Source organism: Podarcis erhardii (assembly GCF_964252035.2).
Source record: "Podarcis erhardii genome assembly, chromosome: 9".
NCBI classification, from domain to species: domain Eukaryota; kingdom Metazoa; phylum Chordata; class Lepidosauria; order Squamata; family Lacertidae; genus Podarcis; species Podarcis erhardii.
In genome coordinates, this window is record NC_138512.1 from 51,105,215 (window position 1) to 51,128,710 (window position 23,496).

At 39.7% G+C, this 23,496-nt stretch overlaps 1 protein-coding gene and 1 long non-coding RNA gene across 3 annotated transcripts in view; one reads left to right on the forward strand and one right to left on the reverse strand.

The window, feature by feature from the left end:
• Positions 1–23,496, reverse strand: part of AFG2A (AFG2 AAA ATPase homolog A) — a 156,317-nt gene that overhangs the window by 74,558 nt on the left and 58,263 nt on the right. The gene's annotated exons all lie outside the window — the stretch shown is intronic.
• LOC309350509 overlaps positions 1–23,496 on the forward strand; it is a 148,478-nt gene that overhangs the window by 978 nt on the left and 124,004 nt on the right. The window lies entirely within an intron of this gene.

Below are 23,496 nucleotides of genomic sequence, written 5' to 3' on the forward strand. Positions count from 1 at the left end.
GGCTCCCACACAGCCATCCAGCCACAGCTTCCAGACATCTGGTCAGTGTGCCTGGGATATACCTTTGGAGCTACATTAAAGGCTTGAATGAAAAGATGTGGAGCTGTGGTTTCATCAGAACCCTCTCAAAGCACCTGGTTCCAAAGGTGAGAACAGGGAGTCCACAAATTCTCACCATACAAAGTACTATAGTACATGGCACCAATCGGCCCAGTTTAGATAAGCATCCAAACCAGTTTAGATTATTGGAAACATTCCATTCCTAGAACTCAATTCCTTCCCCTCCCGTCTTATCCTCCTTCATGAGAAAAAGGGGACAGTGAAAGCTTCTGCTTTCACTTTAGAACAAACCGTTGCCACATTGCATCTGAGCTCAGGAAACCATGGGTTTGTTCTCAATAAAGGTAGTGAAAAGTATTAGTTAATTTCAGTCTCACATCTCTCCCATTATACACTTTAGTATACAATTTCCCCTGATATCATGCACTTTCATATTATTTTACTAATAATATATCATTTTTGGCACATACTTTACCTCCTGCATTACTTACGATGAACCTCTACACATTTTTAGGCTCATTATACTTTTTAGTATTATAAAGTCCTATCATATAAGGGCCTTTTTATACATTTCCAGTGTTTAATTTTAAAATCAAATGTTGAGAGAAATAATTGCAGCCATTACTGTTTACAGCTTTGTTTAGTCTTGCTTATGTCAGGAGATAAACACAACATGTTATACTTCCTGGGAAATATAAGCAACACATGCAAAACAGTACAAATAATCTAAATATAATTCAACATTAGAATCCTTCATTAAAATTATTCCATTACTTAATTAAAATGTCACAAAACACCAGAAAGTGCTGCCAACCAAGAAGTTACAAAATGCTACAAGCATTATTTACGGAAGCAATCGCATGGCACTAGCCTCAAGAGATTTAGGAAATGAAGTTAAACCAAAAACATTCCACAGTGCACTCTTGTTTGTCCCAGCTCACTGAATCTACAAAGTGTCAGCCAGCGCAGGATTAGTGCAGGCTCTGTAGTCCACAGAGCAGATACAACTGACACACACTCAAAAGCCATGGTTTACAAACCAGATGCCACCTCCCTGCCCTTCTTTTATCCTTTTTCTGGTTTATTTCTGCTTCTCACAGCACTTCTTCCCAATCACATCAGCACAGCTTCATCAGTGTTATGTTTGTTTTTGTTTGTGTACATACTAGGGGACACTGATGGAGGCATCACATAAAAAGGTGTTCACACCTTGACTAGAGACCAAATTAGGAATAATTTAAGGACTCCAATCAGTGTGAAATTGGTTTGAGAAACAATGCATGAAACAGTAAGGCTAAAATAAAAAGTAGAGGATACACATGCATTTTGGATAACCTAATGTGAATTAAAAACCCAGCATTGGAAATGAAGTGAGTGCACAGTAAATGGGAGTATGAATGCAGCCCATCTCTCTCTGGAGAATATTCTCCACTCTTTGGCAGCTCCTAAACTTACTTGTTTTGAAATAAGCCTTGTAATTTTGTTGGAACTGATTTTCATGTGATAGCAGCCTTATTTTAATTTCCAGTTTACAATTTAGTCATAATTTGTATGTGAAAAGTGGTTTTCATTCAAGTAATCACAGGAGTTCTCCAATGAGCAGTGGCACTTGCCTCCCCCTCTGGCTCATCCACCTATGGCTTCTATTGGGTTAGACAGGGTCTCGGAGAAAGCTTAACACTCTCTCCGTCAGAATTCTAGAACCAAGGGTCACCCAATGATGCTGAATGGCGGAAGATTCAGGACAGACAAAACAAAGCGCTTATTTACACAGTACATAGCTAAACTATAGAATTTGCCACTACATATAATGATTTTAAAAACTTGGACAGCTTTAAGAGGAAATTAGAAAAATCAGAGGATAAGGCTATCAATTGCTTCTAGTAATGATGGTTATATATTGCCTTCAGGTTCAGAGTCAACATGCCTCTGAATACTAGTTGCTGAGTAAGAACAGTAGGAGGAGGGCTGTTGCAGTTTTTGGGCTTCCCATAGGCATCAGAAAAATAAGATGCTAAATTAAATACAGTCTGATCCCAAAGGCTGCTTTTAGCTTCTTTTTAATAATGTTGATTTTGTTCAGGAAGCCCAAGACTCAAATCACTGTTCATCTATGAAGCTTTCTGGGTTGACAGTGGGCCACTCAGTCACCATTCCTCAGCCTAACAAACCTAAAGAAATAATTCCATCAAAGCTGCCCTTTGAAAGCAGCTGGGGGTACAGGTGTATTAAATAATAAAAATATCTCCATTTTAGTTATTCTGCCAATCACATCCATTGCAACAGTATGCAGCAATGTATTTCATTCAGTTCTACCATGTGCAATGTTTTAAAGGTCATTATATGTGAAACCCTCAGGCCACATTTAATCAGCTAAATTGAAAAGACCATAAGACTGTAGATTAATTATTGCATCTTGCCTTAGTTTCCTCCTTTTCAAACTACATGATGGAGTGTAAAGCAATGCACATCTTGCTCTACTGAAAGAGAAGTGAACTCTCGTTCTCCCAACAGCTGACAAGTTATGTATCCTCTCTCATCACTACCACATTAAGGCTGAAGTTGTCACATCCATCAGGGTCTTTCTGCAACATCTGTCAAAAAGCAAGGCATTTATTAACACTGAACAGGATCGGCTTAGCTGGGCCTTAAGCTAATGGAAGTACTGAATTGTAAACAGGTAGTGCTCTAGGACACAATGTGTCAAAGCAGCAGAATTTAAACAATGATATGTAAAAGAAAATGAAAACCTAATCACCTGGAATTAGACTCTAAACCATTTCAGAGCATCAACCCACCCTTGCCCCCAACAGAAGGAGCAATGCTGAAAATTTATAGCCTGAAACAATTGACTGAAGAAACAATGTTATCCATACCCCTATATGCTGAATTATTTTAGGGAAATGAAGGGTTTATCACAAACATGTGTTTGTAGACATGAGTATGGAAAGAATTTCCCTGCAAGTGGAAGTGTGCTAACCAAGGCTCTAATGCGGCAGGGTAAAAACTTGGACGGCAGGGGCAGTGTCAAACCAAATGGTAGGGATCTGTACTGGTTATGCTGCCAGATGCAGGTGAAGCAAAGCGAATTTGTATACACCTGATGTATGGAGATGTAGAGATAGGCTTCTGACAGGTCCACTGAAGCCAGAAAGATGTCATCCTTGCTGACAGATGCTAGGATTGACTTTAGAATTTACAATCAGAAGTGTCACTCCTTCACACCCTGGGTTAGCCATTTGAGAGGTCTAGTATAGCCCACACATCCCTGTTTTTCATGGGTACTGTAAAAGAATACGGAGTAAACCTTGGGCTGATGCAGTTTATTGGGGTCGAGTTTTATGAAACCTATTTGGACCAGATGCTAGACTGGTTAACAAATTGTAGTGTGCTTGGCTGAGTTCTTTGACTAAAGTGAGCTAGTGAATCTGATAGCTGGTACAGTCTTCCACAACATAACCCTTGGATACTGTTTCTAGTAAGCAGTGATCCGAACTGGACCTTTGCCACCCTGTGGTGAACTGGAGAAGGCATCCTTCAGTCATGGTGGGATGGCAGGCTAATGCGCCATCACATACACTGGGATCTCTTTCCTTCTCTGGGGAAGTCGTTGAGCATTAAGGGTTACGGATTGTGAGACTGTTGAAATTCTGCCAGCCAGCCTGGCCTGTTACTACATAGTTCTGATCTGTCCCCTGGAGGGCTTCTAATAACCAAAGGAATACAGTGGTACCTCTGGTTGTGAATGGGATCCATTCCAGAGCCCCGTTCGCAACCTGAGCATCTGCGCGTGCATGGGTTGCTGCTTCTGCGCATGTTATTTTGAGCGTCTGCGCATGCGCGAGTGGCGAATCCCAGAAGTAACCCGTTCCATTACTTCCAGGTCACCGTGGGATGCAACCTGAAAAGATTTAACCTGAAGCAAATGTAACAAGAAGTATGACTGTATAGTGTTCCGGTCATCTTCTCTCGCTTCTTGTGCAAAGAGGTACGTTTTCTTGTTATCCTTTGTCTCCACTAGGTTTGCTTTTAGAGGCTCTAGAAACACATATTTTATTTTATTTTCCAAAAATTTTACTAGTTTTCCACATTTAAAACAAATATAACATGTAAAACACACAAAACAAAACACATTACAACACATATTCTATCTTATATTCATTTTAAATTCCATTGTTAAGTGACTTCCACAGCACTAGAAACACTGTAGTTCTGATTAATGGAACTCTGGCAAGGTGGACCAGACTCTTAGCCCCCTTCTCCAATAGCACAGCCAGGTGTTCTTGCATGCTATTGTGTGAGGCACCATCATTCTAGCAGACTACTGCACAACATTCAATGATGAGTCTGCTAGGAGTGCTGCTGAGATGATGATCTTGTACAACTGATCCTTGGTTACCATACACACGTCAGCTTCAGCAGATGCCATGTCTTTTCCAGAGAAAAAGATGTTGGTTGTAGCTGCTCAAATAGCAGCTGAAGAAGCAGGCTATCTGTATGAGAAAGCAGGACAGCAGAGTATATTCATGGCTTCCTGACACTTCAGCTAGGATTTTGAGGCAAATATACAGGAAGCTCTACTAAAGCCAGTGTTGCCTATTCTACTTTAATCACTTTATCAAAGACTGCCACAAAGGGGCATAATGGATGGTTTATTGCTCCCTTGTGGGAAAGCTACTGTTACACCCTTTGGCAGAGGAACTGAATGGCTATCTCCTTCCTTCTGAGTATCATGCAGCTCCAGAAAAAAAAGTGGGGATGAGAAAGGTTTATAATACCCCAGTATAAAAAAAATAATCTCACCAATTTCTCTTCTAATGGGGGGGGGGGAATACTTCAAGTGCATGCTTTGATGTTATTAATGTATGAAAATGATTTATCAGAGAGGAAGCCAAAAAGTAAAATCAAGTCACCAAGAATACTTGAGGGCAGAATGCAATAGTAAAAAAGAGCCACAGGCAACAAAGGAAGCTATAATAAGAACTTTTCAGATGAATTCTAATTAATAGTTGTTGTTTTCTTTTGTGAACTTCAGTGTGGCACCAGAACCACACTTGAATTACAACTTGCTCCCATCTGAAAGTTTTTGGGGGGCTTTCATCCTTGGAAGCTCTATTGTAGACACAAAGCCCATGCAGGATTTCATTTCACTATGAATTAGTGTCTAACATTGAGAACGCCTTTCATCATCGGCTTGTATTGCCTTCAGGTGCCTATAAATTCCTTTCTGTCTTTGTGTAGCACTTGTCTATCAGGATGTGTCATCAGTTTTACTGCAGGCAAGAGACAGACACACCTCTTCCTGAGACACAGACAACACAACAATTACCACAGCCACTTCGCCTTTGCCTTTATCATATCAGTTCATCATCAGCTGCTAGTCACCCAAACCTTGCTATGGAAGTTACAAACTTTCCAGGATCTCTGCTTAAATGATGCTGCAAACTCAACATGAAGCTACTGAAGAACCTGCAACAGTATCATCTGTCAAAACATAGAATGAATGAAAAATGTAATACGGCTCCAGTGTCAAGTTCCTATAGTAAGCAATTAATATAATTGAAAGCTCACTGCAAGCAGAGGCTTCCCATTGACTCCTAGAAAGGGCAAATGCACAGATATTCCCCACTGCACATCAGGACATAAGAAAACACTGTAGAAGAAACTACATTTGTTTGAGTGCTGTATTTAGTCAGATTAAGAAAACCAGTTAGTTTCTACCAACTCTTTAAAAATGTGGTAGTCATAGAACTGTAGAGTTGGAAGGGATCCCAAGGATCATCTAGTCCAACCCCCAGCAATGCAGGAATCTCAGCTAGAACATAGACGGCAGATAAGCATCCAAACTCTGGACAGAACTTTTTTCCTGTACACAACTACGGCAGCAAGGATACTCATCGCTAAGCATTGGAAAACCCAAGATCTACCCACCCTGGAAGAATGGCAGATGCAACTGATAGACTATATGGAACTGGCCGAGATGACCGGCAGAATCCGAGACCTGGGAGAGGAGAGGGTTGAAGAAGATTGGAAGAAATTTAAGATGTATTTGCAAAAATACTGTAATTTGGTTGAATGTTAAGAAGGATGCTAGATCATAAATAATTGAGCACCACTAAATTAGATGGAATTGGGATGACAAGTGAGAAATATAAATCTTCTGGAGAACTATTAGACTATATTTAAGTGAATGGGGCACAAGAATGTAAACAAGATGATAAATTGCTGGTAAAAATTTACAATGATGTAAGTGGGAGCGGGAGACGTGAGGGAGTCCAAAGAAGTTATGAAACTATGCTACGATACATGTTATATTGGTTATTATGTTTATACTTGTATTTAAAAATCTTAATAAATATATTTTTTTTTTTAAAAAAAGCATCCAAACTCTGTTTAAAAACCTCCAAGGAAGGAAAGTCCACCACCTCTTGTGGGAACTGTCATCATTGGGAATTTCATTTGCACAGCTGCCATGAGTTCCAATAGAGTTCATGCAGGAAAGACTCCCAGCAAAGTGCTCCCTGTTCAATAGTTTTCAAGCAGCATTGTGCTTTTAGGAGACCAGTTCAACCACAAAAATCCCTGGCCAGTTTAAGGTTTCCATGAAGCTGTTTCACAGCATTATTTGAAGCTTCAGTTTAGATTACTGCATCTTGGTACAATTTCACATCAAGCAGAGGCAGGAAGCACAACAAAGGACATCAAATGTATATGTAAGAAAAGCTTAAGGGATGCTCAGTAGAAAAATGCAGTTCCACAGTACTGAGAAAACTAGCTGCTCTAGGCCTTCTAGTAAGCTGCCAGAGCATTCCAGATTTTTTTTTTTTTTACCATGCATCTTGACCCAATTACAGCAAGGCAGAGAAAACAGTAAAGTACTCAGGCAATAGAGCCAGCTAGTGAAGAAAATTGGTGCAAGGGGGCAGGTAGGCAATGACTGAAATGTTCGCCTTAGCACTTTAAGCTCCTCAAACCAACGACTCAGCTGACACCTAGTATGCCCTTTTCACAGCAGCAGTGGAATTTTCCTATAGTGCAACAGGAATAATGCAGCAAGTCCGCCTGAGCCACACAAACACCCACACTGAATGCAGTTGGCACTCTAGCAACTGGGTTTTTCCTGCCTTCTCTACTGCATAAATAAACTAACCTACAGCATCAAATGGTTTTCTTTTCTAAACCCATTCAGCCTCCAAGCCGTTAAATCCCACCCAAATGTGTATTTTGCCTTTGCTTTGCTTTGTTTTTTTTTTTCCACCAGAGCTTTGATTCTGTTTCATAGGAAGGAAGTGATGATAAACAAATCAGAGCACAAAGCTTGCTAGGGCTGGCAGGCACTTTCAAAGCCTCCCTAATCAGGATGCAAGGAAGAACTAACTCAGTAGTTCCTCACAGGGGGGAAAAATACTATAGGCATGTTTGATTACCAGACACAATATAGTCTGTCACACAGGCTGCTTGCCTGCCACTACCTCTCATTTCTTTGTAAAGAACTGAATGAGTCACACTGAAACAGTGCAACGGTAATAGCTAAAGGAAGGAGTGCTTCCTTTCTTTAAAGCTGCATTCAGGCACATTTCTAAACTCAGGATTGTGCTAAATATGGTGAACATATAAACTAAGGAATATACAGAGAGACTTGGCTTCTATATTCTAAGGAAGAAGGATACACACATGGCAATAAACACAACTTTGTTAAGCAGCCAAAAAAGTAGGAAGATAGGAATTTGCTTTATGCATAATCAGATCATTGGTCCAACTGTCTCAGTACAGTCTACAGTGAATGTCAGAAGCTCTCCAGGGTTTCAGAACTCCACACAATTCTAATGTAGTTACAGCAGGGGTAGCTAGCTGCAGCCCCCCAAATCTGGTTGGACTATAATTCCCATTACTCATGATCACTGGCTACACTGACTGGCTCAGTCCTACTTATAAAGAACATCACATTGTGAATAGGAAAAGTTTTTCCTATTCAATGAATAATAACTAATTTCCAGTAACTCTAATATGCCTTCATAGGTCTTTCCAGGTGTAAATGAAATATCAGTAATCATGAAAATTCTGGCATATCACTGGAGGAGAGTAACTCAGATTATCGAGTCACTGCCAGTTATAATGCACTGATTGGGCACAAGAAGTATATGATCGGCGACACTCCTGTGCAGGTGCACGAAAAGCTCCACCAGCTCTTCTGATGTACAGGACTAGAGAAACTGAATCTCATCATGTAATCTAGATCCTCCATAGGCTACTAATGCAATATGAAGCCCAAGCATAGGCTAGTTTTTTTCAGTGGCTAGTGCAATGCCATAGCTATATTGCTGAGGCTGAATTTTTAAAGGTTCAATTGAAATCATAATAATACACTCAAAGTCTGGTCCTATTCGGAAAGAGAAAAAGCAGGGGAAATGAAACATAAATGAATGCGTATCATAACAATGAACTTGTGTGGTGGTTAAAAGATTACATTTTCAGATAAGGAGGCCATATGAAGAAGTAACTGATGCAAATTTCCCCCTACCAACTGTGTACCCTGAATAGAAATTTCACAGAGAAATTATGAGTAGTATTATAAAACTTCACAACTTGGATTGTGTGAAGTTTTGTGGTTCAGTAGAGAGAATGTAGACTTGAAACCTTGGTGTAAATCTCTGCTCAGTCACAAAATCATTAGCAGCCTTGGGCAAGCTTTACACCAGTAAAAATAGGAATAAAAGTGACCTACTTTTCCAAGATTGTTTTAGGGATTAATATTAAACAGATTATAAAGCCCTTTAAGACTGGAATTCAGTGCATAGTTACTAGCATTAAGACATCAGGCCTCAGTATATTTTGCTGATCACTTAAATGTAGTCTAGAAATCCTGCAGAAAATGTAAAAAGTAAGAGTAATGATATAAATTGTAGAAAGCAATAATGATAACTACCAGCAGCAATAAAATGATATGACAGTGCCAAAACCTAAAACACTCACAAAAATAAATAAATCTGGCAGTGCCAGGACTGGCACATGTAGGTAATTCCAGCTGAAACAGTCATTTTTCAGAATTTTTTCCTGCAAAGTTTCAGACCTCATGTAGCTCAAAACATGTGTGTGTGGTTATACAGTACATCTTATTATGGAGATAATACAAAACAAGCAGAAATTGATCAGTTTATTACACATTATGATTTTTAATGGTTTTATTTACTTTTCAAATTACTATTACACATTATGTTGAGCCACTGAAGACCTTCTTAATTTACTTAAAGTTGTCTGTTTCTCTATTTTGAAGCTAGTAACTAAATATGAAGCTCTGAGGACTGTATATTGTCTGACTTGCATACACAACATTCTACACACGATTTTCAGTGAGCACTTAAATTATCCTGTCATCTTGTCCTTACCCATTTACACAGTTGCAAAGTTTGCCGAGTTTTGTCAACAGATGCTTTAACATACATTGGCGGAAAGAGGGGAATCAACAGTTAATATAAAGAGCAACACAGAGGAAGCAGCAGCTTACAATTTTAACTGTTTGTATTAAAGATGCTCAGAAAAGGCATCTTAGAAGGGATGATGAAGTCTAATTTGAAATTTAACACATTTTAATTATTTTAATAAGGAGGGAGTTCAAATTACAGGGGGGCAGAGGGTGCCTAGATTTTATGGGGGCCCCATTAGCTGCCATCTTTAAACAGATTTTAGGAGGTCCATGATCGGGAGGATTCAGCTGGTGAAGTGTGGAAATTTCATTATGGCACATCCTACTTTCTCCTCAACAATTCAAGCTGAATAGGGAACTTAAAAGCAAAAACCAAGTGCATAACTAGATGATCTCTTTGCCATTAAAGCTATGAATCTGAGGCACGCTTAGCAGAGAGTAAACTCTATTAAATTTATATTATGCCTTTCTTCCTGACTGCTCAAGGCAACATATATAATTCTCCTCCTAACTGTATCCTTGCCTCATCTGTGTGACGTATATTTGGCTGAGAGGCAGGAACTACACAAAGTCACCTGGTGAGTTTCACAGACCAGCTGTACTTTGAACATTTGTGCCCGTCATCAGGCAATGGCTTTTTCCGCCTGCCTTGCCCTACCCTCCAGCCTTAGGAGTCTTTCTTAGATGTAGCTGGGAAGAGAAGTCCAGAGATTTAATTATTTATAATAATTTCATAAATTGCAGGTCTTTATCAATTCGATCCCTTTACATGGTTTTGTATGTATAGTGGTACTTTAAAAATAATAGCAAGTCACAATACATATTGATTATAGTTTAGTAATTATTTATTATAATTGTTAAGTGTGAATTTCTTTTTAATTATTATTCACTGATATTTAATTTCATTGTGTGATATTATATTGTATTGTATTGTATTGTATTGTATTGTATTGTATTGTATTGTATTGTACTGTATTGTATTGTAATGGATTATTGACTATTACTTGATGTGTTGTTTATTTTAAAGTTATATTTTTATTATGACTTTTTCTGTCTTGGATCAGATTGTTATAAAGTGTGTGATCTTTGTTGTTTCTTCAGCTTGTAAACTGCCTTGCATATAGTAATACAGAAAGGCAGTATACAAAATAAAAGTGAAATTAAAAAATGAAATGAACACGGGTCTCATTAGCCTAAGTTCAACCCTCGACTCACTTCACTATGTTGACCCTCACTGAAAAAAGTGGACTTATTTCTCTGTGCGCATGTGTACGCATGCAGCTGTCTGTCTGAAAACAACTTCCTTTCCCAAATCTGAATTCTAATGAGGCTTCTGCAGACACTGGACATCAATTCATTAATTTTATTTGTATACCACCCTATACCTGCGCATGAAAGATGTGGGTATGTGCTGCTGTGTGTGCATTGATGTAATTAGGTTGGCGGTGCTTGCTTTCCTTCAGCCAATACAAGGGGTTGTTGGGTCACCCTGGGTAGTTGAAACCTGGAATGAGCTTCTGGGATGCAGCACAAATCTTCACAAGCACCTCTTGCTTAGTGATTACCTGGAGCAGAGATGGTGAATCCGTGGGAATCCAGATATTGCCAGACTCCCATCAGCCAACAGTCCACAGAACCAATGGTTAGGGATGATGGGAGATGTAGTCTAAAAACATCTGCAGGATTGCAAGTTCCCCATCTCTGTTCTAGAACCACCAAGATACAGGATGCCTTTAGGCAGCAAAGGAAGTTTCAACCAACCTTCCACACTGAAAGGAATTTTTATTTTCTGAGAACAAAAGGGTTGGATTGGGATTTGGTGGGCTTCTACTTCTGCATTTCTAATTTAAAAGAAGAGGATTGCTGAAAAATACTAATTGGTAGGTATCAGATAACAGCTCACAAAAAAATACAAAATGGCATCATCAGCCCTATATAACAGCTACTTTACTTAGAAATTAGCTTGCTGTTGGGAATACATCATGATTTTGGAGTGCCTTTAATACCTTTACCTTATTGCTACAAAACCTAGAAAAGAACAGACTGTTTATATGAGGGTTGGGGGTTGGGGTAACCAATCTGCTCTTAATCACATCTATCATTTAAAAACAGACATGAGAAAGAAGGCTACCCCTTTATAATTATGGACCTTGATAATTACCTGGTGGTTAGCAGCAGATCCATTCTCAATGCATCTTCCTGTGTCTTTCCCTTTATAATGTAATCTAATCTCCTGGCTATGCTTTCATCTGGCACCCAGTACTGCACACTGTTTATAAAACAACAATCTCATCCTGGGTAATGACAGAACAAAGGCAAAGAAAAGCAGCTTTTGTAATAATGCAGCACTTACCACTTCAAAAGTGGCTAAGTTGGTATAATTTAGGTTGCCTTCCCCTCCCCGCCACTTTTTGTTTTAAACAAGTATTCTCAATGGGAGACCTGTTCTAAAGTCAGCCCTGTGCTGGACAGGATTTTCAACATAGTGGTACAAGATATTAATTACGCTAATTAAGAAGTTCAGGAAAATAAAAAACTAGCATACATAGGAAATACATATTATGTTGGTTTGCTAGCAGTTGTCTAACATTGTATTCAACTGTAATTTTTAAAACCCGTATTCTATATCACTTACTCACTTTCCAAGGTTGCAGGAACATAACTAATGGTTAGAATTCACATAAGCCAAGATATTAATTATGTAGAAACTATGATTTTAATTTATAGTCTTTAATTTATAGTCTCTTCCTATTACTCTTCCCAACTTCTACTTCATTCCTCTTGGGCTGAATTTCTTCACATCCCATTGCTACTTTCACTCATTACAGTGTTTTCTAATTTGATAACACACTGCCTGATTAAATATTATAAGATAGGAGCGTGAGAAGGTGAGAAAGAAAGGCCCTCAGCTAAGACTCCAATTGACGGTTTGCTCCTTGCCTACCTGATCTTTCTCCATTACAGCTTTTCATTATTGAGACAGTAATATACTGGTGCCTGGGTTTGCTTGTTTTGTTCATTCTGCACACCCCTCTTCCTTTTGTGCTGTGTCTGTTAGATAGTAAATCTGTAAGAAGGGGCTGTTTTATTTTTATTCTTTATATAAAGTCTACAACATTCAAGTAAATGACCAACATCTATAAACATCAGTCCTACTGAAAACAATGCAAGTACTTTATTGTTCTTCTGCAAGTTCATTTACTTTCCATGGGATTAGGAAAAGATACATTCCCAAGAGGATGATGCTTACAGCTAAAGAGCTATAATAAATATTTTGCCTTGATTTTTCTGCTTTACACGAGTCTTTATTAATATAAGAAGTTAAAATTTAGTTTTTCAAGGGTATTTAAAGTTAACCCGGCCTATGTGAACAAGCTGCAACGATTTCTGACCCCCCGTCTCTATTAAAATACATGTGAATGAGTTTTCCAGCCCAAAGCACACAGAAATCTTGTGTGATAATGAAAAACACGTATTATTATTAATTATTATTATTATTATTAAAATATCTATTTGCAGAAAAGATCCATGAACAACAAAACAGTCAGAAAACCTATTCACTGAACTTCTTAAGGCCCAGTATACCTGAAGGAGCGTCTCCACCCCCATCCTTCTGCCCAAACGCTGAGGTCCAGCGCCGAGGGCCTTCTGGCGGTTCCCTCATTGCGAGAAGCAAAGCTACAGGGAACCAGGCAGAGGGCCTTCTCGGTAGTGGCGCCCGCCCTGTGGAACGCCCTCCCATCAGATGTCAAAACGATAAACAACTACCTGACATTCAGAAGACATCTTAAGGCAGCCCTGTTCAGGGAAGTTTTTTATTTTAGTGTTTTTTGGTTTCTATGGAAGCCGCCCAGAGTGGCTGGGGAAACCCAGCCAGATGGGCGGGGTACAAATAATAAATTATTATTATTATTATTATTATTATTATTATTATTATTATTATTATTATTAGTGTGCATATTTCAGACCAAAATTGGGTTTTTTGTTTTGTTTTGTTTTTATTCCACAAGAATAATTTACAAGCTCTCCTGTTGAGGTAAATCTATACATGAAATTAGCCCCAGGTTTCAGACCTTGACAAAGACAACTGAGAAGCTTAACAGCAAGTAAAAACACTTTTGTACTATGGTAAGTTATCAAGCCATGGCGTTAGCATCTGTTTTAAAATCACTGCAGCTCGTAATTCCCTTAGGCACTCTTGCAGAAAAAGTAAGGCAGTTCATTTCTCCTCCCTTTTCTTTCCCCCTCAGCCGAGTTCCGTGAGGAAGTTGTCATGACACAGAACAGATGTGAAACGTTGACTCAATTAAAACGCACGACTTCCCATGAAATGCTCATCACAGAGAAGACCGTTTACATTGTCTTCTGTCATGAAGATTGGCAGGAGGTTAAAGGAGCCATGCCACATTCTATCAATCGAGCGCTTAGCACCAAATATTCTCTCTGTTCCTCTAATGCAAAGAGAACACATACACACATTGTTTGCCACAAGTTCCCCCCTTTAATCCATTTCCGACATCAGAGATGAAAATACTGATTAGTGAAATGCCTTTTGCAGAACAAAAGCAGGTACCAAAGAGAGATAACTGCCTCACAAATATGTAGCTGACAAATTGTATTTGCAATAAATAATGCTCCAAACCAATCAATAAAACTTATTTTCGTTTCTGTGAATTTTGCACCAACAGAAATTTATTGAAGCATTTATAAACTGCCTCCAAACAAAAATGTTCCCAAAGTCATGCGCAATACAGGTTTCTAAAAACAATATGTATAATAGGGAAAAAATGTGAACACACCAAATCCTACAAATGTCAAGTTACACAATTTCAGTATGTATTATAACATAATACACACCAAGGAAAATCCACTTAAAAGGGTAAGTTTTCAATTGCAACCTAAAAGCAATCTGGATATGCACTTGTCTAATTTCTATTGGAACATGATTCCAGAGAGGTGCAGCTACAACACTGAAAGCTTAGGGTTTCCTCTTCTCCATCCCCCACTCAGCTCTACTCCAGAGGTTTCCCGAAATCTCTAGAGCAGATTTTGGGGGCACATGGGGACTGCCAGGAAAAGGAGGGGAAAGCTCCATTTTGCAAACGGAAGTCTCTCAATGTAGCGGAACAGGAGCACCATATACTGCTCTATATTTTTAGCTGATATCAAGAGTACCTTTAGAGAGCAAACAGTACTATTAGCAATGCTCCTGTGAGGAATGGAGTTGCCAAGCAGGAATATTGGGGCAAGGATATTTCCTGTTATTTGAGACATAAGTCCTAAAAGTTTTAAGAAGCAGAATCTCTCACATTACAAAACCATCAAAGTCCAAATTAAACTTGTCCTGGCAAAAATTCTCCTTGTGCAAGTGGGACAACACTAAGTGAAATCCACAAATGAAATTACAATTTTCTCAGGAAAAGATTCATGGTTATCCACACTTGTGTTCCACAATAATTTGGTAGGGTTTTTCAAAACACACTGTTTTGGAGTTTGATATTAAATTTTATTTAGTGAGCCTTACCAACCTTTTGCAAAGCCACTTCTGGCCTGCCCAGGAGGTGGGGTTGTGGGCTTCACGCCCACCCCCACATGAGCGGGGGCTGGTTTCAGCCCCTGCGAGAACAGGGGAATCCCGGCCACGTCTTCCCCCCCAGCCAGCCAATCGGCTGGCTGGGGGGGCGTGGCCTGCCCTATTTAGGGCCGGCGCAGAGGGGACTCGGCCTCTTTTCACTGGATAGCCACCACGTTTTCTCACCCTCCCTCCCTTTAGGTAGGCTTTAGGTAGGTCTCTGACTTTGCTATGGACTTCGGTCTGTCGCTGCAAGGGGCATGGTAGGAATTTTTCCCAATTGGCAATTTACAGCCATTTGGTTTTTCGCCTACGTCGTAGCAACTCGTCACAACTCCTCGGCACTGGCGGTTAGGCATTGGTAAGAAGGGGTTAAGAGGATGTGGGGGGGGGAGGAACGCCATCACCTCCCCCCAGTGAACGAAGGGTGGTCCGATAAAGGACTCTGGGGGGCGTGGCCCTGTCCAAAGCCTATGGAGGTGTGGGCCAAAGGCACGCCCCAGAGCGGTGACCCGGGGGAGCTCCTAGTTGACGTGCCTCAGCAGGAGACTCCTCCTCTATGGTGTTAACCCTTCCCGTGTCTCCAGCAAATGGGCTGGAGCCGGATAGTCGATAGGACCAATGCCTAAGCCAATGCCTCTCATTCCTGAATTCAATAAAGTTGTGGCCTAATTCGCCCAGTTAACCTTAAATTATGGTGTCTTGTGTCTTCATTTATCCTGGTGGGGGGCGGGAACTCGCCACGCAACTGCCAGGCTTGAGGGGAAGTTAAGTCCTGAAAACATCAAGTACTTGAGGCTGATGTTGTTTAAAGGCTCTCCTTGGCAGACAATTAAGGTGTGTGAGCTTCAAAGAGTGAAGCCCATTTGCACTACTTGGTCAGATGCTTGGAGCCTTGCTTTTCTGTTGTTTATAATCCACACAGCACTGCTTTGAGCTCTGGTACTTTTATCCATAATATCATATATTTATGCAGTGTTTCATTTTTGGGGAGGAAGGCACTTAATTGTTTTATTATATCGATACAAAATTCAACACACGTTTTTAAAAATATACTCTCATATTAAAAAATACAGTATCTTATTTAACGTGCGCTCTGCCTCACAGAAGCAGACAGCTACCCTGATGTATCTTTCCTTTCTAGCAATGAACAGATGCTTTCCCACAGCAGTGTCCCTGCTTCCTGCAGCAAAGTTATTCTCATTCATTACTTGGGAACTGTATATGCATCACTGTGCTCAGTACTTAATTTTGCCAAGCTTCAGCCCAGGCATCTGTTTTCAATGTCGGTCCCGGAACATATGTGGTAAAGACAGACAAGTGCCTCTACACAGGTGTAGAGTTCACCTGTCTCACCACTGGGCAACTACCAGAGAGTTTCCACACATCAGGGATAATGGCAAAGGACTTTCAGATATAAAGAGGGTATTTCCAGACATGACTGGACCAAGCATCTCTTTTCTTGAAATTAAGCATCGTCTGTGTTGGATGAGGACCAGTATGACTACAATGCAAAGAATAAACCAGGGACATCATTTCAGATGGGAGAAAGCACAAGATATGTCCCACAATTAATGGATGGAAGATTTAACAAAGACCAAAGGCTGACCTTTGGATACAACCACAGCTAAAATATGAAAAAGCAAAGCATTTTTAGAGCACTTGTCAATTATCAGTTTCATTCTTCATATGATATAGCAATATGGGCAATGCAGGAAAAAACAACCTTTCCAAAACAAAGGGATTAATGTCTCCCAAGCACCCCCAGTCTACAGGCACAAGAAGTATTTTATTAAAAGTATTTGTTAGCTTCCCATTGCAAAGTAGTATCAGAGAGAGGCACATAAAATTAAAAATACAATAAAGAACACACACATCTCGTATTAAAACCAGGGATAAATCTAAATGTGTTCATTTATCCTCCCTAGTATGCTAAATTTAACAACCTTGAACTTTATATCACTCTGGAATGATTTGAAGATTTCAGGCACATTTCCTATAAAAATATTTTCCCATATTGCCTTTTACTTGTAAAACAAGTCTTTTCACCTCAACATTTGTCTAGACTAGAGCAAGAAAGGCTAAGACGCTTGAGTCCTGGTCTAGATTGGGAAGTGCCTGTTTTAATGAATACATTCCTGTGCTTAACTGATATCTAACTGACCACTAACTGCTATTATTGGAACAGTCAGGAAAGAAAGAAAATGAATAAGGAAACGGAAGCATGCCAAATTTAAAGACATTTCAAATAGTGCAGCTGTAGTGCTCTTTGATAATCTGCTCTGCCAGCTGAAAGATGTCCAACCCATATTTTGTTCTCCTCCCCCAGATCCGCTGCCCTATTGTGCTCAAATGAAGCAGATGATATCTAACGTGAAAAAAGTTTTCTTTTTTTTTTTAATAAATATTTATTAAGGTTTTTAAATATAAATACACACATAATAAACGATCTTACTTCTATTACAACAATTTCATCACTTCTTTGGACTCCCTCACGTCTCCCGCTCCCATTTACATCGTTAAAAATTTTTTCCAAACAAATTATTAACTTGTTTACAATCTCATGTCCACTCATTCAAATATAATCTAGCACTTCTTCCAAAAAAAATTTATATTTTCTTTAGTCTCACTTATCATCAAATTTAAATCTAGTTTAGTGGTGGCCAGTTTTTTATAATCTAGCATCCTTCTTAACATTCAACCAAATTACAATGTTTTTGTAGATACATCTTGAATTTCTCCCAGTCTTCCTCCATCTTCTCTTCTCCCAGATCACGGATTCTGCCGGTCATCTCGGCCAGTTGCATATAGTCCATCAGCTGCATCTGCCACTCTTCCAGTGTGGGTAGATCTTGAGTTTTCCAGTTTTTTGCGATGAGAATCCTTGCTGCCGTTGTTGCATACATAAAAAATGTTCGATCCTTCTTTAACACCTTCTGGCCGACAATACCCAGAAGGAAGGCCTCTGGTTTCTTTGTGAAGGTATACTTAAATACCTTTTTCAGCTCATTATATATCATTTCCCAGAAGGCCTTCACCTTAGGGCATGTCCACCAGAGGTGAAAGAATGTTCCTTCATTTTCTCTGCATTTCCAACATTTATTATCAGACGAATGGTATATTTTGGCAAGTTTAACTGGGGTCATGTACCATCTATATATCATTTTCATTACATTTTCCTTCAGAGCATTACATGCGGTGAAGTTCAGCCCAGTGGTCCACAACCTTTCCCAGTCCTCAAACATAATGTTATGCCCAATGTCCTGTGCCCATTTTATCATAGCCGATTTAACCATTTCGTCTTGTGTATTCCATTTTAGCAGCAAGTTATACATTCTAGATAGTACCTTGGTCTTTGGTTCTAACAATTCTGTTTCTAACTTCGATTTCTCCACCTGGAACCCTAACTTTTTGTCATTTTTAAAAACTTCTTTAATCTGAGCATAATGTAACCAGTCTCGCACCTTATCCTTCATTTTCTCCAAACTCTGCAATTTCCAATTGTCTCCATCTTTTTCTAATACTAACGTGAAAAAAGTTTTCATCAGCTTTTACAGAGATAGGACAATTAAATCTATAAAATATTTGTAATAAAAGTTCAATATTTCCATAATATAAATCGTTCATTACACATTGCTACTAAGATGCAAACTTCTCTCTGCTAGTACTTTTTCACAGTAGCATAGAATAGCATGAGAAATTGCAAGTGCTGGACTTCTGTGATCCCAGATACAAGGCAGGAAGTAAAATAGCTAAGCAAGGTACTGAAAAAGGGGGTACAGAGTTGGGCTAGGGGCGGCAGGTGTTGTGTTGCAGCCAAGGGAGTAGGAATAGTGCATCAAACGATATTCAAGAAAGTTTCTAGGCCTTGGAGCAAAGGTGATCAGGCAAGTTTAGAGGGGGCACAAATCTCCACCATTAATCATGGGCAGTATGCCATCAATAATCAGAATAAAATTTTCAGAGGAAGAAGATGCCAATGAACAGGCCCATAGCTGGAGGCCAAAGTTAGCAAGACATTTAAAAGGTAAAGGTAAAGGACCCTTGGCAGTTAAGTCCAGTCGTGAATGACTCTGGGGTTGTGGTGCTCATCTCGCTTTACTGGCTGAGGAAGCCGGCATTTGTCCGCCGTTTTTCCGGGTTATGTGGCCAGCATGACTAAGCCGCTTCTGGCAAAACCAGAGCAGTGCACGGAAACGCCATTTACCTTCCTGCCAGAGCGGTACCTTATTTATCTACTTGCACTTTGAAGTGCTTTCAAACTGCTAGGTTGGCAGGAGCTGGGACCGAGCAACAGCAGCTTCACCCCGTTGCGGGGATTCAAACCGCCGACCTTCCAATCAGTAAGCCCAAGGCTCAGTGGTTTAGACCACAGTGTCACCCACATCCCAGCAAGACATCTAGGAACAGTCCAAAGACAAGCCAATATCCAAGCTGGGTTACAGCTAAGTTAAGGAATCTATATCATAGCTCAGGGCTGGTTCACCAGTTTTGCAATCAAATGGTCGCAGGTTTAAACACCTGCCTGAAATTTTGGAGAGTGTATCTGCTAGGGCTCCTGAAACCCCTCACTTCTTCAAGATTGGGGTGAGCATAACAATTCGTTTACCATAAAATACCATGGTTATTTTAGACACATAAAAGTAAACTTGCAGGCCCACTTTTATACGAAAACAAAGATTGATTTAAGTAACTAATTAAGTAATGAATTCCAAGCACATTCCTCATTTATCTTGCAGCCATTTATCGTTAGCCTTCTCCAGCTAACCTCATTCTAGGAAACAGTTACATTCAGACAGCTACCATAAATGAAATGTTTATTATCTTTAGAGGAAGTTATTTATACCTTTCTTCCAAAATGACATAAGAGGCTATGCATGATTTTAATTACTCAATTTACATTTTCTTCAGAATACAATAAAACTAATGTCCATCGAAAGCAAGTAAGTCTCTACAGCTAAGATTTTTTTTTAAAACTAAGAATGTTTTTTAAAAGGCATTAACATCTGGATGAGCTGGAATAGCTCAGTCAGTAGAGCATCTCAGGATCAAGAATTCAAGCCCCATGTTGGGCAAAAGATTCCTGCATTCCAGTGGGTGGGACTAGATGACCCTTGTGATCCCTTCCAACTCTACTATTCTATGTTCTTTGCCTTACCTAAATCAAAATAAAATTCTCAACTCACCCAAAGCCCGACAGCTATTCTGAAAGGTTTTATCAACAAAATTTAGACATGACTTTTTAAAACACAGACTTCAAAAATAGGTTTATAGCCTGCACGTATGCAGAGGCTCTGTTTGATCATATTATATTGGTTACATATGTCAGTTCACACTGAGGAAGATGCCAAGCTGGGGATTGTATCTGGTGAATAGCTGAGATTCCCCACTGAGGCTTTATTTGTTCTTTGCTTTTTAAACACTGGCTTAACTAACACTGGCTGTTCAGTGTTGGATACCTGAGGACAGGTTAGATGTTGTGGGCTACAGTTTCGACCACTCCTAACCATGGGCCATTGCTGGCTGGGGCTGATGGGAGTTGGAGTCAACCACAGCTGCAGGGCACCACAGTGGCCACCCCTATCTTAGGAAGAGGCTCCCTATGGCCATCTAGGTGCTGTGGTTGAACTTCACTGAATAATAGAAATAACCTGTCACGTATCGGTGGTACAGCCAAAGCCAGAGCTGGCAGCTAAAAGGGAGAGAAAAATGCAATGTGTTGTAGCTGCTGGGGGTCTAACAAAAAGCCTCTACGTTGGATTATTGACATTACCAACATACTGAGTACATGAGCCTACGCCAGTACACAGTACTAGTTATGTTTATCATAAGGAGGAAAAATCTGTTGAAAATAGAACAATTTTTGATAAAGCACAAAGGCCGGGCGCAGCAGACTGTACCATCATAGGCATGAAAAGACAATTGCTATATGAACTTGCTTAAATGTTAAACTTGTCTTTCAAGGCCCTTGAGTTCCTTCACCCAGAGAAAGTGCCTCCGCAGTCATGATGGCCCATCTGTAACACGCTCTCCCCAGGAAGGCTTGCCTAGCACTAATTCTCATGTCTTTTGAGCCCCAGGAAAATACCATTTTTATTTCACCAGGCTTTTGAACTACACTAGCTGGGTGAAACCAGGGGTGGAAACCTGTAGCCTTCCACTTGGACTTGGACTCCCAACTCCCAGCCCCAGTCAGCATAGCCAGTGATCAAGGATGATGAGGTTGTAGTCCATCCCCAATACTCAGCTACGCCATAATGATTTGCTCTGGTATTTTGCTGGGTCAGTATTCTTATTTGTTTTGTATTGTTTTGTTTAACTTTGTTGTCAAGCAATGATCATAAGTCACCTCAGGAGGTGCCATGTTGAAGAGTGGAGAACTGAACAAATAAAATTGACTGATGAATGCATGTGCTGTGCTAAAAAATAAGATTGTTGATGCTCTGTGCATACTTGACTCACTAGCTTGTTTAATCACTCTAATCTTAGAAACAGTGGTCAAAATGATACATCATCTTTTTCAATGGAAGGGGATAATAATAATGCTGCATTAAAATAGATGCCAAACATTTTTTAAACACCTTAAGACAATTAATAAGTGTCTAGAATACTTTTTACATTTTTAATGCACATATTCAATTTAAAATACGCAGGTATGTTACAAAAATACAGTCAATTCTTTTCAAAATGTGGACAAAAATTACTGATGAACAGTAAACATTTTCTTCCTTCCACCCACTCCATCCGCCACTTTCAAACCAGCATAATGAAAGAAGAGAAAACAAATATACAAATGTCATTTCCAAATCATATTCTTATAAGGTTTCAAGGGTATCATTTATGAAGCACAAAGATTTCCTTCTTTAGCAGCGTTCCAAACATCACTCTATTCGTGTTTAGCTCAAGACGTGAATATACTTGCCTAGAATGTAAGTGAAGTATTTACACAAAGGCAGCTCTTTAGAAACCTTTTATTGTGAACACAAAACAGGAAGTACAGTAATACCGCCAGTAGATGTTAAATAACTCTTAGTGTAAACTGTGCTGTTAGTTTAATATGCATAACGTTAACCCCTTAAGGTATAATGAGATGAAACATGCGCAGTAAATACCTTGACTCATGAGGAAAATCTACAGTATTTCCCACAGTTTTTTCATTTTAAGTAGCATACATGACCCAGCTAGCAGAATGTAAGTCTGCTGAAAATAAGGACTAGCAAACAGTTTGAGCAAGCTTGAGATGGTGTTGCTTCTGACAGGAGTAACTTCCAGAACAGAAAAAAAACAAGAAGCTTCTTTGACTACCGTGTTTAACTTAGAAAGCAGCATTTGATATCAAGACCTCAGACAGAAAACCACAATATCAGGACCCCCGTGGACTATACCACTATTTGTTTTGCATTTTACAAAAGAGCAAAATAAATATGACAAGGTGAATTTGCATCTATGAATTTTTGTGGTACTTCAACTCTTCAGAAATATTACGTAGGTTTCCCACTTTTTTCAAGCATATTCCTGGGGAGAATGCTTGCATAAACCATAAGCTGCTGTCAGTGCCGAGTTTATGTCTTGCAAGCACACAAATCATACAAGTCAAGGCCGATGGGAGTTGGAATCTAAAACATCTGAACATAGGAATGTAGAAAGCTGCCTTGTTCCAAGTCAGACCCCTGGTCCATCTGGCTCAGTATTGTTTGCACTGACTTGCAGTGAGTGCCCGTGGTACCAGGCAATAATATCTCCTAGCCCTTTCTAAACATGCCAGGGATTGAACCTGGGACCTTCTGCATGCAAAGCAGATGCTGTACCACTGAACTATGGCCCTTCCCCATCTGGAGGGCACCATCTTGTTTATATCCTTTGTTTACTGGATCGGGATTATGCCCAAACAGAAGTGTCTACCAGGATGTAGCACTGAAGGTCTCCTCTGACCCCATGTACAGCTTTTAAAGCTCCATGTCTCCCACAGACATACCTAAGGCCATTTTATTCTTAAGCAGAAAGAATTGGCTCCATACTTCTACAGCTCAACCAAGAACTGCCTCAAAATTGCATTACTCTAAAGAGAAAAGCATTCTGTATTCGTAGCTAGATAGGAGCAAAACTTCCTCTCCTCCAATGTAAAAGTATATGCATGTATCAGCTTACAAAGCCCAATGTGTTTCGACCCAAGCAAGATCCCCATCTGCCTTACCTGACATAGTATCTCTCAGAATTTCTATATGCACTGTATCTCTTAAACTTCTAAACTCTAGCTGCTTAAACTGAAGCTTGGTTTGACTGCCACCTGCTGATACTTTGAGAACTGCTTCGATGCCCAAAACACCAGAATGGTATGTCCTTTCTGTAATTACCATCAGTGGTAACTGAAGCAAAAAAGCCCACATTTTATCACTTAACATTTCACATAGAGTAGAACAAAACTGTTGAATAGGGAAGA